Genomic DNA, 15,933 nt, shown 5'->3' with positions numbered 1-15,933 from the left:
GAACGTGCAGACTCCGCACAGACAGTGACCCAAGCCAGGAATCGAACCCGGGTCCCTGGCGCTGTGAAGCAACAGTGCTAACCACTGTGCTACAATGCAGAGAAGGTCATTCATGAAGCAGGTGAAGATTGTTGGACTATAATATTGCCCAGTGAAATCCCCAAAAATTGAGAGATATTAATAGAGTAAATAAGGAGCAACTGTTTCCACCGGCTAATGGATCATTTGGAATAATTGGCAAAAGAATAAAGATGGTTGCAAGAGAAACCAGCAAGCTGTTGTGATCTGGAATTCTTTGCCAGCTTCATGGTGGAAGCAGGTTAAATAGTACCTTTTAAAAGGGAATTTGATATACTTGAAATGGAAACATCGACAGTGCAGGGGAGTTCAACTAATTGAGAGGGCTAAGAGCTGACAATGATCGGCCAAATGACCTCTTTCTGTGCTAGAAGAATCAATGATTACATAAACAAGAGGAAGTTAAAATTGCTTTTCATTTCCTTTCTGAAGGGTTATCAACCAACAAACCTTCTTCCTCTTCCTCAGACTGCTTCTTGCTGACGTACAGTTTGATTAGTAACCAGTACCAACACCAGCCCCCTTCACATAGCTGGCCATTAATCATACGAGAACATCGATAACAGGCTTCACAAGCTTTTTGACCTTGGTGAGTATCACTTCTGAGCCTGAACCAATCTTCATTCACATCTACTTCCAATGTTACTCAAGAGCGATCAGTGGCAGGAATCCTGATCGATTCACCTCCCGAAAGAAGTGAGCTGTGACCAATCGTAGCGCTCCTATTGCCAGAGGACGGCAAACCCAACATGGACCAGGATCAAATTCAGGATTTTCCCAGTTTGCCATTCACTAGATAAATGTGTTCTACGTTGGGGCAGGTGCAGATGACTTGCGCTGAGAGAACTTTGTCAGGTCTGCACTGCTCTCTAAAAATTCCTCAGTTTGTTAGCTATGACACTGGCGATTGAAGTGTTTCAGAATGGGAGACTGAACAATGTAGGAAAGCCAGGCTGATTCTTCCTCTCCTGAACCCAAGATTATTTAGAACAACCATAGTGCTGTCAATAATGTACATCATGGCATCAGTCAAAATTGTATTCTGAGCAGCTGGATTATAGAGAATTATTTACAATATTAACATTTAAAAGAGTATTTTTGGTAAAATGTTCCATGCTGTAGCATTCATCCGTTTCCTGCTAATAATAAACAAACGGGAAGTTACACCATTGACTAATTTCAGTTATAATCAAAACTAAGGATATGTAAAAAGGACACATGAAATGTAACATTATTTTCTCACTGGGCTTGAGACAAAATTTATAAATTTTGAAAAAGGTTAAATGGGGTAGCTGTGCAACACGTTAAAATATTTGAAGACAACTGGGGTATAAATAGTTGAAAATGATCCATTTAGACTTGCTGTAAAGTTCAAAATGAGAACTCCTTTTGATCATGTAAACGTGTCTCAAAATGATCACACCTTCAAACAATGGATCAAAAAGTCAACAAAATAAATAATGCACTTTCACTTCTACATTATTGCTCATTTATTCACTTTCAATCAAGGACTATTTGTAATAAATACTGCTGAAAGCAGAATTTCAGGCACTCAAGGCATCTAAATTAAATCAAGCTATTTTGCTGCAGATTTTTCTTCCCGGCAAGTCAAGGAACGAAGGTTTCTGAAGGTCATCAGAATGATTTCAAAAGGATAGAACAAATCAAACCGTTCCCTGCTTCTAATATCAAACAGGGCTTGTGTCAGCATTGATTAAAGAACCAGGATTCGCCCCCCCCTCCCTTCCAAAGATATCCCACTTTGAAGCCAGGAGGATCGAGGATCAGGAATGACCCAGGAGACAGACTTTAGCATCTTTGAACCTAGGCTCTGATAGAATTCCTCTCCCTCTCTTACTGAAAGGTGCCTGTTTGCTCTTTTTCTAAGTAATTAACAATGCCTAGGCAAAAACCAGGCCCCAGTGGATTTGGCTGAAATTCAGGCAGGACTGCACAGGCATCTTTAGCAGTGTTAAATTAGAAATCAACCAATGCTTCAGGAAAGAAAAATACCCACGGCAAGACTGCAAGATCATGATCCTTTCTTTTCCCCAATGAAAGAAAATATTTTTAATTGTCAGAATCAAAGTTTGCCTGCTACTGCATTCGAATTGATTATTTTTCATATTACTCAGCAGACAAAATGCTTTTACATTTTGTCTTGTATATTTCAATATACAAATATCTATATATAGACTTATTTAGTCATATCTTTAAATTGTACTCTACCCTCATTTTCACTTGCCCCCAATTCAAACTCTGTTACCCTCTTCCTCGCATTAGAGAGAGAGAGAGAGAGAGAGGAGGCTGCATTTATTTCCATGACAACTATCAATAATGGAGTCTGTGTACGATGGAGTTGTCCAATTTGTACATGAGAGTTCTCTTGCCTATGCACTGCAATGAAGATACTTCGAACAAGCAAAGCCCATCAGAACTACACATTGTAAGACACTGCATCCTCTGTATCCTTATATACATAAGTAAGATAAGGTTTTGGTTGAATCTCATATGATTAAGGTTTATAAATTTTATTTTGACTTATCAAAAGCTTGTAGATTTTGTATGGTAGCTTAAAATATTCAACGTTGATCATTCCCAGAATGCTTCAGGATATGTATGGCCTTCAGCAAGACAAGGCTTTGGCAGCAAGGGTTTTTAGTTTGCAAGAATTTCTTAAGGGGTCATTGGCCTTCCAAATAAGAGATTAGTCCGTGTCACAAGCAAGGTAATGATCAACAGATAAGTTAGAAAACCAAAAAACAGCTCACACCACAATGAATGAAGACTAGAGTTCTATTACAATCAAGAGCTTTCCATTACAACTTGTAGAGAGAGCATAGAGGGTAAAAGACCTGGTGATGGTTACATCTGTAACCAGAGGAAAAGTGTGGTAATAGTGTTTCTTTCTGCTGTACAACTGTTGTTTAAACATAGAGTTTGTTGAGACTCAGTCGAGCAAGATAAGAACATAAGAACTAGGAGCAGGAGTAGGCCATCTGGCCCCTCGAGCCTGCTCCACCATTCAATGAGATCATGGCTGATCTTTTGTGGACTCAGCTCCACTTTCCGGCCCAAATACAATAACCCTTAATCCCTTTATTCTTCAAAAAAACTATCTATCTTTACCTTAAAAACATTTAATAATTGCAACTAACATTGGTGTTGAATCCAACAATCAAACATGCAGCTAATCAGCAACTTGGTTGGTTGGATTTGAAACTGCAGTGACAAAGCAGTAGGGTGATGCAGAGTTTTCATATGGGATCTAAGCACAGTTAAGCAGCAAGCGTATAGCACATCATTTACACCCACTAGTTATTGTTCGGTGTCTGGTTTCTAAGGCTGCAAAAACAGTGGGCGGGATTCCCCCGCAATTGGCGGGGCGGCCCTTACCGGCGCCAAGAGCGGCGCGATCCACTCCAGCGTCGGGCCGCCCAAAATTTGCGGAATCCTCCGCACTTCTGGGGACTAGGCCGGCGCTGGAAGGGTTGATGCCGCGCCAACCGCCGCCGCCGGTAAGCGCCAGTTTGCCTATGCGCAGGACCGCCAGCGTGTTCTGGCGCATGCGCAGAAATGCCGGCGTGTTTCCTGCGCATGCGAAGGGGATTTTTTTCTCCGCGGCGGCCATGGCGAAGCCTTACAGAGTCCGGCGCGGAGGGAAAGAGTGCCCCCACGGCACAGGCCCGCCCGAGGACCCCGCTAGACGGCCGACAAGCCAGGTCCCGCGGATGGACCATGTCCATTTCACGCCGGCAGGACTGGCCGAAAACGGGAGGCCGCTCAGCCCACCAGGGTCCGGGGAATTGCCGGAGGGGACACTGCCAAAGGCCCCCGACGGGCGCGGCGCGATCCCCACCCCTGCCCGAAAACTGGCGCCGAAATTTTGGCAGCCGGTGTCGGAGAGGCGGGGCGGGACTCACGCCGCCCCCTGCCGATTCTCCAACCCGGCGGGGGGTCAGAGAATCCCGCACAGTATCTCTGATGTGGATATACCACTCAACCATACTTAAATCCTTGCAACGGGTGGGGGATATTTAATTCACAAATTGGTCAAATTATTAACCAACCCGGAGAAAGCACAACTTAACAGGCAAGTTATACCCATGTGCAACACGTAACACAATAGGGAATAAGGAAATGTTGCAAAAAAATAAACAAATACTTTGTGCCTTCACAGAGGAAGATTAAAAAACCTCCCTGCAATACTAGTGAATCAAGGGTCTAGTGAGATTGAGAATCTGAAAGAAATTTGAAATAGTAAAAAGGTTGTACTGGAGAAATCAACAGGATTGAAAGTTGATGGATCCCCCTGGCCCTGATAGTGTTCATCTCAAGAGTGTTGAAAGAGGTGGCAGTAGAGGTAGTGGATGTGTTGGTGGTCACCTTCCAAAATTTTAGATTCTGGAACAGTTCCTGCAGATGGGAAGGCAGCAAATATAACCCCTATATTTAAAAAGGGAGGAAGAGAGAAAATAAGGGACTGCAGACCTGTTTAGCCTAACATCAGTATTTGGGAAAATGCTAAAATCTACTATTAAGGATGCAATAACAAGACAATGGGAGGCTTGGGCGCAATGACATGGATTTATGACCGGAAAATCATGTTTGACAAACCGGATGGGAGTTTTATGAGGACATAAATAGCAGAATGGGTAAGGGAGAACCAGTGGATGTGGTATATGTAGATCTTCAGAAGACCAATAGGGAGCCACATAAGAGGTCATAAGCAAGGAGCTGGGGGTTATATGCTGGCATGAACTGAGGTTGGTTAACAGGCAGAAACCAGAGAGTAGGAATAAACGGGTCTTATAAGGTATCCGGATACCTTGGGGTATCACAAGGATCTGTGCTTGGCCCCCAGCTATTCACAATCTATAATCAATGTTTGGATATGGAGGCCAAATGTAATATTTCCAGGTTTGTTGATGTCACAAAACATGGTGGGAATGCAAGCGGTGAGGAGGATGCAAAGTGGCTTAGGGACAGGATAAGTGAATGGGCAAAAACATTGGCAGATGGAATGTAATTCAAGGGGAGCTGGGAGTCCTTGTTCATATGTCACTGAAAGCTAACATGTAGGTGCAACAAGTAATTAGGAAGGCAAATGGTATGATAGTCTTTGTTGCAAGAAGATTTGAGTACAGGAATAAAGAATTCTTGCTGAAATTGGTGAGACTACAGCAGGAGTATTGTGTATAGTTTTGGTCTCCTTACCCAAGGAAGGATATGCTTGCCATAGAGGGAGTGCAACAAAGTTTCATCAGACTAATTCCTTGGATGGTGGAGAGATTGAGGAGTCTCGGCCTGTATTCTCTAGAGTTTAGAAGAATGAGAGTTGATCTCATTGAAGTGGACAAAATTCTTACAGGGCTGGTCAGGGCAGATACAGTTGGGTTGTTTCCCTTGGCTGGGGTGTACAGAACCAGGGGACAGTCCATTTAGGACTGAGATGGGGAGGAATTTCTTCACTTAAAGGGTGGTGATTCTTTGGAATTCTCTATCGCAGAAGGCTGTGGAGGCTTAATCATTGAATATGTTCAAGGCAGAAATTGATAGATTTCTAGATATTAAAGGTGTCAAGGAAGATGGGGGATATTACCGGAAAATGACATCAAGGTAAACGATTAGTCCATAATCTAGTAGAATGGCAGAGCATGTTTGAGGGGTCGAATGGCTCTTTTATGAAGGTTCAAACTTGCAACCTGGCACCTGCAATCAAGCACTGAACTATTCAGATGCACTTTGGTATGAAAGGAGATAGAATGTGTCCTATTTAATACATCAAACAGAGTGAATCAGCTAATATGTCAATGAACAAATAGTTCTGGGGTACCTTTCAAAGACTTAGTTGATCAATAGCTCACACGCATTGCAGGACTGAAATTCACAGACAGAAAAGTACAACTCAAGGGCATGAAGAATTCACTCATCCAAGTGAGCCACTGGTTATTGAAGAATAAACCATTTATATTCTAAAAACAAAACAGATGCTGTTAGATATCTATGTTTTCATGTTCAGTCATCAGGAATATGGCACACTACATTAATCAAAGCTTTTCAAGTTGACTCGCCTCTAAGCATCTGCTACATACATTGTGAATATACCAGGACACACAATTTATTGAACATACAGGTGACATTTAATGATACTCTTGGGTGGTCTGCCACATTCTACCCTCCGCGAATTTGAGGTCATCCAAAGCTCTGTTGCCCATGTCGTAACTCGCAAATCTCGTTCCACTGTGTTTGCTGATCTGCATTGCTTCCCACGTGTCTTGATTTTAAGATTCTCATTATTGTTTTCATATCCTTCCATGGCCTCGCCCCTTCCTATCTTTGTAATCTCCAACAACCTCATAATCCACCAAGCTATCTATGCTTCTCTAATTCTGGCCTCTTTTGCATTCCCACTCAATCGCTCCACCATTGGTGGCCATGCTCCCAATTGTCTCGGCCCCAAGCTCTGGAATTCCTTTCCTTTACCTCTCCTTGTCCCCAACATAGGTCTTTGACTAAGCTTTTGATCATCTGATCCAATATCTCCTTGTGTGTCTCAGTGTCATACCTTGTTTTATAATGCTCCTGTGAAACACCTTGGGATATTTCATTATGTTAAAGGTGCTATGTAAATATTTGATACAATACTGTACGCACTTTAAATTAATTGGATTTCAGTTTTGGAATCTTTGTTTCTTTTTATAGTGTTCAACTGAAAATTCAATCCTCCCCTGGATTATGGGCAGGTTTGTCTTGCACACTGGTGAACCTGGAATCACTGATGGGAATGCAATGGAAAAGAAAAACTCAACAGCAAAATAAATAATAATAATAATCTTTAGTATTGTCACAAGTAGGCTTACATTAACACCGCAATGAAGTTACTGTGAAAATCCCCTAGCCGCCACACTCCAGCGCCTGTATGATAGTTTGGGTGCACTAAGGGAGAATTCAGAATGTCCAATTCACGTAACAGCACGTCTTTCGGGACCTGTGAGAGGAAACCCATACAGATACGGGGGGAAACGTGCAGACTTCGTAGAGACAGTGATCCAAGCCGGGAGTCGAAACCGGGTCCCTGGCGCTGTAAAACAACAGTGCGAACGCTGTGCTACCGTGCCGCCCATACAAATGAAGTGCACTGTATTAGAAGGTCTCCAGCACCACATCCAAATGGCTGGTCATCTTGTACATGGCTAGAAAGAGAATTTTGGCAGACAAATCAATTGGGGGGGAAACCAGCATCAGAGCTTTGACAACCTCCCCGTTCTTTTTCATTATGGGATGGGAATAAGCTGCGAGAACATTGACTAATCTCTCTGATTTGGACTATGGTCAGCTGCTCACCTTGTCTAGTAACTTGAAAGACTCTTGGTGAGTAAGGGGTAATCAAAATTATTGAAATTATGTCCAACTTGCTGTCTTATAAATAATGGAACGGAAAACATGACTTTCTGGCACTTGGTCTACTTGTTTCTGGTAAAAAGATGCATTCAGACAGAGTAACCAGTAAAAGTAACCAGGAACATAAGACTCAGCTGAATCAAAATGACATCACCCTCTTTTTCTATGATTTCAGCATAGATAGCTACATTTTGGGCATGGTGTGGTGATGAGGCTGGGTGGAAGGACAGGACAGGTATCAGAATAGACTCGACCGTTTCCATTCTGAAGGTGTTTAACATGCACTTGTAGTTTCCAACATTGCATTCCTGACATACATGCAAGTCACAGGGAAGGTTTGAAAATCCCATAATTCCCTAATTCCACTGGAATATCCTGAATTTGCTCCTTTACCGATTGCTAAGGCTGGTTCTTCTATTATTTCACAAGATGCATGTGCCGGAGGGTGAGGGCCATGATGTGGTAAGGTGCAAATCACCTCGCTTTAATTCTTGCAAATATTTCCGTGCTGATTTTAAGCTATACAGAAGGATGGTTGCAAATACTAGCAACCTGCTCTATGCTATTTCAGACCATCCAGCGAGTAAATGTTCTAATGGGTATGGTGTTCCAAGCTGAACAAGCAGCAGGAAACTTTCCAGCATAATCCTTCATGGTTTAAGACAATTAAACTTCAACAGCGGACTTAAGTATTTCTTTGTGTCTCCAAATATTATTGCTTGCCAACCAGCGGTCAAATTCTTTGGGCTTGGGTACACACAGGTGGAAACTATACTTGTGAGGATTTCTAAGTATCTTGGTTTGGAGATTCTTGGTAATACGTTTCTGACAGTTAGTTGATCAAAGGCAATTTTATTTTTAATTGCTTCCCAATATGGCTCATCACTTTCAAAGTCTCCATGTTCTTCTTTATTCAATCCATCATGCACTTATGTTGCACAATTCTTTTCCCAATTTGCAATACTGCACGTCATTATGAAATTGTATAATTGAACCAAGTTCTTCTACAAATCTTTAATGGCATCCTGTCTCTGCTGCTCCCTTATTTTAATGTCTTCTGCAAATTAAACAGCTTATACTTTATTTCAGAATCTAGGTAATTTATGCAATCTTAAAAGGAAGTCCAAACACCAATCCCTATGAGACTGCAGTCTGCACCGTCTCCCCACGCTGGAAATGTTCTTTCATAACTACACTCAATGTCCTTTTGAAAAAAACTTAACCATGTTATCTGAAGACTTTTAATTTACGGAAATTTTTCACATGAACTCTGGAAATCAAAGTAAGCAATATATATTAGAGATTTCCACTTTTGTAAAGGTGACATTTCTTAAAACAAATATTTTTATTACATTATCATATATAAACAGTAATATACATATTAAGAAATACACATAATTTATATATTAGAAATGAATCAAGAATAAAAAAGTGATTTACGAATATGTATCAAGAAACCCTGATATCTAAACGAACCCATTCTAACTCAACCCCCTAACCCTCGAACGTGCCCAGGTCTTTAAAGAATGAAATGAAAGGCCATCATCTCTAATAGAATCTCTGCACCGAGCCTCTAACGGTGTACTTAATCTTTTCCAGATGTAAGGCTGATATCTTCCACCTACGCAGATGCTTTGGGTGGGAGGGAGATCTCCAGCTAAGTAGTATTCACCTCCTGGCTATTAAGGTGGTGAAGGCAAGAACCTCCGTCCCTATTCCAGAATGGAATGAAAGGGAGTCAGAGACGCTGAATATTGCAACCAGTGGGCAAGGTTCTAGGGTTACCTGTAAATCTTGGATATTGTGTTAAAATAGGAAATCCAGTATCCATCAAGCTTAGGACAAGACCTAAATGCATGCGTGTAGTTAGCTGGTGTAAGTGAACAGCGGTCACATTTGTTCTCCACATCCCGTAAAAAGCCACTAATCCTTGCTTTTGTCCAATGTGTTCTATGTAGTACTTTGAATTGAATCAAACTCAGTCTGGTACAGGATGAAGTGGAATTCATCCTATGGAGGGCTTCCCTCCAAACCTCCTCAGTAAGCATGGAGCCTAGCTCCCCCGCCCATTTCTCGTAAAAGAAGGTGACAAGATGTAAGCAAGAAATGCATTAAGTGCAAAGTACATGGACTTCCAGGTAATATTTGACAAGGTACCATACAGGTGACTACTGGAGAATATTAAGATGCATGTAGTTAGAGAAGAACGCAAACTGAATTTTAAAAAACTGATCAGAAAAGAGGAAACAAAGTAGGAATTAAAGGCAGTTCACAGAATGGTTGGACGTGGATAGCAGTGGATCAGATAAGAGTTTTGTTCTGGGGCTGCTCCTGCCTTCTGCATATCAATGATTTCAATACAAGGCTAAAAAGGAATGGTGTCCAAATTTGTAGATGATACTAAAATAATAGGGAAGACACATCATTCTGCAGAGGTGATTCACCAGGATGTTGCCTGGGCTGAAGCGTTTCAGCTATAAAGAGGGGCGCGATATGCTGGGGTAGTTTTCCTTGGAGGAGAGAAGGCCGAGGGAAGGACCTGATTGAGGTGCAATAAATTATGAGGAGCATAGATAGGGTGAATAGGAAGGAACTTTTCCCCTTAGTGGAGGTGTCAATAACCAGGGGGCATAGATTTAAGGTAAGGGGCAGAGGGCAGCTTAGAGGGAAAACCCTTTCACCCAGAGGGTTGGAATCTGGAACTCACTAACTAAGAAAGGGTGGTTGGTAGAGGTGGAAGCCCTGGCAACGTTTCAGAAGTATTTAGATGAGCATCTGAAATGCCATAGAATATGAGGGCATTGGCCAAGTGCTAGAAAATGAGATTAGAGTAGATAGGTGCTTGATGGCCAGCGTGGACACGATGGGCCAAAACTCTATGACTTAAGGAAGCTGCAAGGGGAGTATTGACAAGATGGTCAAAAACAAAAGAGTCAAATGGAATTCAATATTAGTGTGAGGTAGTACAATTTGGTAAAATGAAATAAAAATAATAACTGTATTTCAAATGGAGGAAGGCCCACGTGAACAAAAGATCAATGATCCAGCATCTGAGCATTTATCATCTAGAAGGGTGCTTGCATCTAATAGGAGTGGATTGGCAAAGTACTCTCACATTCAGCCAGTCTTCCCAAATAGACCAATGACTTGGCAATGTTGAAAAAGTGAGTCTTCTAATAGCCCGGAGTATGATCTGCCGGATATAAAATCAGTGGAAGAAATAGATTGCTTGCATGCCACTAGGCAGGGATCAGAAGAACAATGCAGGAAGATTTGGTAATTTGGAAGAGCAGTGATGTGTTAGGCAGGTAGGTTCAATGTGGACTGCACTCGATGCAGGGAAGCTAGAAACAGACGTCTAACACTGGAGAAGATCCAACACTGTTTTATTCAACGATAGAACTGACATACATATTCAGCTGTGGGTCGACACTATACTGAACTGACTGGAGACCTTGTAATAGCCTGACCAGACTTACTAGCTACCGCATGGTGTTTGCACTTGCTAGCTCGTGGACTCTGACTGTCCCAGTGGCTGGATCCCGAGAGAGCGGGAAACCTTGTGCCCTCTTGCTTTATAGTGGTAGTGTCCTGTCTGGTGATTGGCTGCACTGTGTTGTGTGCTTACAGGTCATCCTGTGTGTCAATCACTGCCTGTCTGCATCTCATTATATATATGAGTGGATATTATGACATCTCCCCCTTTTTTTAGATAAATAAATACTAAGGTGTGCGTGCGTATGTATATATATATATATATGCCTGACTATATACAAAAGGGGTCTAAATGAACGTATATACATAGGAAGGTGTCGATGGTGCAGATACATGACAAACGAAACAATATTTACAGAGGTTAAATCGATTAAGTCACAAAATGTACAAAAGTTCAGTCCACAGATTCAGTCTTGTCGATCGCCGCAGAGGTGGATCAGGAGCCGCCTGTACGTGGATAGGCGAGATCACTGCCATCGCGGTGGTCGCATGAGCAGACAGGATTGCTGGTAGATCGGTGGCCTCGTGGCATGGTACGTCCGGAGGAAGCATCGTAGGCGGCAGAGCACTGCTGTCAGGTAGCGGGCGTGGAATTCTTCGCAGTGCCCGTCTGTTGCGCTGTAGCAGGGAGCCATCAACCATGCGGACAAGGAACGATCTTGGGGCCACTTGTTTGATCACAACAGCTGTGGCTGACCAGCCGCCCTCAGGCAACTGGACACGAACATGATCAGTTGGGGCCAGCTTGGGTAGATCCGTGGCATGAGCATCGCATGTGGCCTTCTGTTGGGCCCGTGACTGCTGCATTTTCTGTAAGACCGTGAGGTCTGGAACAGTGGTCCTCAGAGTGCAATTCATGAGCATCTGCGCTGCAGACAACCCAGTGGACAATGGGGTTGCCCTGTATGCCAGCATCGCCAGGTTGAAGTCGGAGCCTGTGTCTGCAGCTTTGCGCAGAAACCGCTTTACAATATGGACCCCTTTCTCAGCCTTCCCGTTTGACTGCGGGTAGTGGGGACTGGAGGTTACGTGACGGAAGTTGTAGGACTGTGCAAACTCAGACCATTCCTGGCTGTCAAAGCAAGGACTGTTGTCGCTCATTACCGTGAGCGGAATCCCATATCTGGCGAACGTTTCTTTGCAGGCTTTGATTACTGCCTTCGACGAGAGGTCAATTTCACCACTTCTGGGTAACTGAAGAAGTAATCGACCAGGAGTACGTAGTCACGCCTCTTGGCGTGGAAAAGGTCTACACCTACTTTGGACCACGGAGAGGTCACGATCTCGTGCTGTTGCAGCGTTTCCTTGGGTTGAGCTGGTTGAAACCTCTGACAGGTAGGGCAGTTGAGGACTGTGTCGGCAATGTCCTGGCTGATGCCCGGCCAACAGGCCGCCTCTCGAGCTCTGCGTCGGCATTTCTCGACCCCAAGATGACCCGAATTGGCCCAGCACCATAGCCCGCATGCTCTGAGGAATTACGATCCTGTCAAGTTTCAGAACTTGTTGGCATCTGGCCGCATGCCCTGCTGCAGATGTGGTCACCCAGGAACTTACTATCTTATTGACCAAATGAGCACTTGGCCCTGTTGAGCTGGAGACCATGTTCATGAATTCTCTGGAATACCTTCTTGAGGCGAGCGATGTGTTCCTGGGGCGTTGTGGACCAGATAATTATGTCGTCACCGTATACTCGCATCCCCTCGATGCCCTCCATCATCTGCTCCATGATGCGGTGAAATACTTCGGAGGCAGATGTGATCCCAAAAGGCATCCAGTTGTAGCAGTAGCGACCGAACGGGGTGGTGAACGTGCACAGCTTGCGACTGGACTCGTCCAGCTGTATTTGCCAAAAACCCTTGGAGGCGTCCAGCTTAGTAAAGAATCTGGCACGAGCCATCTCACTGGTCAACTCTTCACGTTTTGGTATCGGGTAATGCTCCCGCATGATGTTGCGGTTTAGATCCTTAGGATCAATGCAAATTCGAAGCTCCCCTGACGGTTTTTTAACGCAGACCATGAAGCTGACCCAGTCTGTTGGCTCTGTGACCTTCGATATGATGCCCTGGTCTTGGAGGTCCTGTAATTGCTTCATCAGACGATCCTTGAGGGGTGCCGGCACCCGGCGTGGTGCATGAATTACAGGAGTGCCATTCGGTTCGAGAAGGATTTTATATCGGTATGGGAGCGTGCACATTCCATTTAATTCTCTGTGGTACTGCGTGGTAATGTCATTTATGTCAGCTTGCAAGTTTCCATCAGGCGAGGCCGTCGCCGGTGATGATGACATGGTGTGGACTCACTGAACCAGGTTCAGGAGCTTGCAGGCCCGAGCACCGAGCAGGGACGCTCTGTCAGGCCCGACGATTTCAAACCGCAGTGTTGCCTTGATCGCCTTGTTGGATACCCCTAGTTGACAGGAGCCACTGGCAGCTATGGCATTGCCATTGTAGTCAAGGAGCTGGCAGGCCGGTGGAAGAATGCTTGGTCTGGCGCGGATGGTGTCGAGGTCAGATTTTGAGATGAGGTTCGCTGATGCGCCGGTGTCCAGTTTAAATCAGATGCGAGCCTTGTTAACTTGTTAACAAGCCTTGTGAGGACAGCACACCACTCGTCGTCAGGATCCACACTGAGGATCGAGAGGTGTTTCGCCGTTGTGGTGGAAGGCAGCGCATGTGTAGTTATGATGCCCACCCGGTATGGGGACTTGAGGCACTCAGCATCAGGGTCTGTTGGGCTGTCGGGATCGGAATCTGACATGCCTTGTTGTATTGAACGGACACTTCTGCGCCGCAGCTGGGATCGCTGGCTGCTGAGCAGTGGAGCAGATCTGCAAAGGGCTGCGTAGTGGCCAAGCTTGCCACACTGTAGACCGGCGTCCTTTTGCCGGACATTGCCGCTTTAAATGGAGCCACAATTTGGACACGTCATGACGCCGGCGTCAGTGCATTCCGTGCACCATCGCGCATGCGCAGTGCGGTCGGTCGACATACGCACCTGCGCAGTCGGGTTGTCGGGCTTGTCGTCCACTCGGTCGTGGTGCGCATGCGCAGGGACCCGGGAAAAGCGTGCGAAACAGCCACTCTCCTCGATGCTCAGGCCCTGCATTTGTGCAATTGCTTGCACCTGTTCCGCCTCGTGGGAGGCCAGCTTTGCAGTTTCTGCCGCCCTGATGTGGGAGTAATGATTCTTCGCATGCTCATGGACAACGCACGTCTCGATAGCGACAGAGACGGTCAACTGGTTGACTTTCAGGAGCTGCTGCCGAAGGGAGTTGGAGTGGACCCCGAAAACGATCTGATCCCGGATCATGGAATCAGCCGTCGAGTCATAGTTACATGACTGCGCTAGGATGCGGAGCTGGGTCACGAAGGTCTGAAAAGGTTCATCCTTATCCTGAAGCCTCTGCTGGAAAACGTACCATTCAAAGCTCTCATTCACCTCAATGTCGCAGTGGCTGTCAAACTTCAGCAGGACTGTTTTGAATTTTGTTTTGCCTTCGCCGTCAGCGAACGCAAGGGAGTTGTAGATGTGTATTGCATGGTCCCCCACGGTAGTGAGAAATAGCGCGACCTTCCTGGCATCCAACGCTGCTTCGAGGTCGGAGGCCTCGATGTACAAGAGGAACTTTTGCTTGAAGATTTTCCAATTGGCCCCGAGGTTGCCGGAGATGCGGAGGAGGCTGGATGTTTTCCATTTCACCGGATGGCTGCTTGCTGGTCAATGCTGATTCACTCGAGGTAGGTCCGTCAAGATCAGTATCACTCTGGTACCATGATGTGTTAGGCAGGTAGGTTCGATGTGGACTGCACTCAATGCAGGGAAGCTAGAAACAGACATCCAACACTGGAGAAGATCCAACACTGTTTTATTGAACGATAGAACTGATATACATATTCAGCTTTGGGTCGACACTATACTGAACTGACTGGAGACCTTGTAGTAGCCTGACCAGACTTACTAGCTGCCGCATGGTGTTTGCACTGTGCTAGCTCGTGGACTCTGATTGTTTCAGTGGCTGGGTCCCGAGAGAGCGGGAAACCTAGTGCCCTCTGGCTTTATAGTGGTAGTGTCCTGTCTGGTGATTGGCTGCACTGTGTTGTGTGCTTACAGGTCATCCTGTGTGTCAATCACTGCCTGTCTGCATCTCATTATATACATGAGTGGATATTATGACAAGCAGAGGGTTCAGAATCACAAGTGATAATGAGCAACATAATGTAATTCTATATAATAGTCTTACTGCATCCTCAAAAGGTCAAGGGCCAGAACTCTCGGCCGTTCACGCTGGTGGGATTAGAGAATCCCACCAGCAACGAACACGCAGTGCTGAGAAACACGTGGCTGAGGGGCCGGAGAATCCCGGACATGGTGTTTTGTTAAGATCTTTCCCTTCTACAGCGTGTTCAACAAGTAATTCTCTGTGCTAAAAAGTGATTTACAGTTTAATTGAAGCAGTGAAAATAACACATCAAGTTGAGAATGATAAAAATTGAATTATCAGGCACCTTGAATCAAGCAACTTCACATGTAGAGCAATGAACTGTAAATGTTGGTTCCATTCCAAGGTATTGTTATACAGATACTCAACCCTAAACCCATTCTTTAGAATGGTTTATATTATTTTACATGTTGTTGAGTTTAATCGCCCACCGGTCAATTACCAACCTCCTTCTTAGAATCTGGTATGTGACCCGGCTGAGGTGATGGCCTTTAAATTAATCAAATATCACTGGTACACTAACTTCAAAATCCTCTTGGGTACTTAAAATGTTATCTTCCATGGTAAACATTATAAAATTTGTTAAGTATTTTCTCCTGGGCAGTACGGTTGAGCAGTGGTTAGCACTGCTGCGTCACGGGGCCGAGGTCCTAGGTTCGATCCCGGCTCTGGGTCACTGTCTGTGTGGAGTTTGCACATTCACATGTTTGCATGGGTTTCGCCCACACAACCAAAGG

At 44.7% G+C, this 15,933-nt stretch overlaps 1 protein-coding gene across 3 annotated transcripts in view; it reads right to left on the bottom strand.

Moving 5' to 3' along the window:
- med27 (mediator complex subunit 27) overlaps nucleotides 1-15,933 on the bottom strand; it is a 287,097-nt gene that overhangs the window by 40,327 nt on the left and 230,837 nt on the right. The window lies entirely within an intron of this gene.

This window comes from Scyliorhinus torazame, chromosome 22, assembly GCF_047496885.1.
Source record: "Scyliorhinus torazame isolate Kashiwa2021f chromosome 22, sScyTor2.1, whole genome shotgun sequence".
Lineage (NCBI taxonomy): Eukaryota > Metazoa > Chordata > Chondrichthyes > Carcharhiniformes > Scyliorhinidae > Scyliorhinus > Scyliorhinus torazame.
This window is presented reverse-complemented; position numbering and strand designations above follow the sequence as displayed.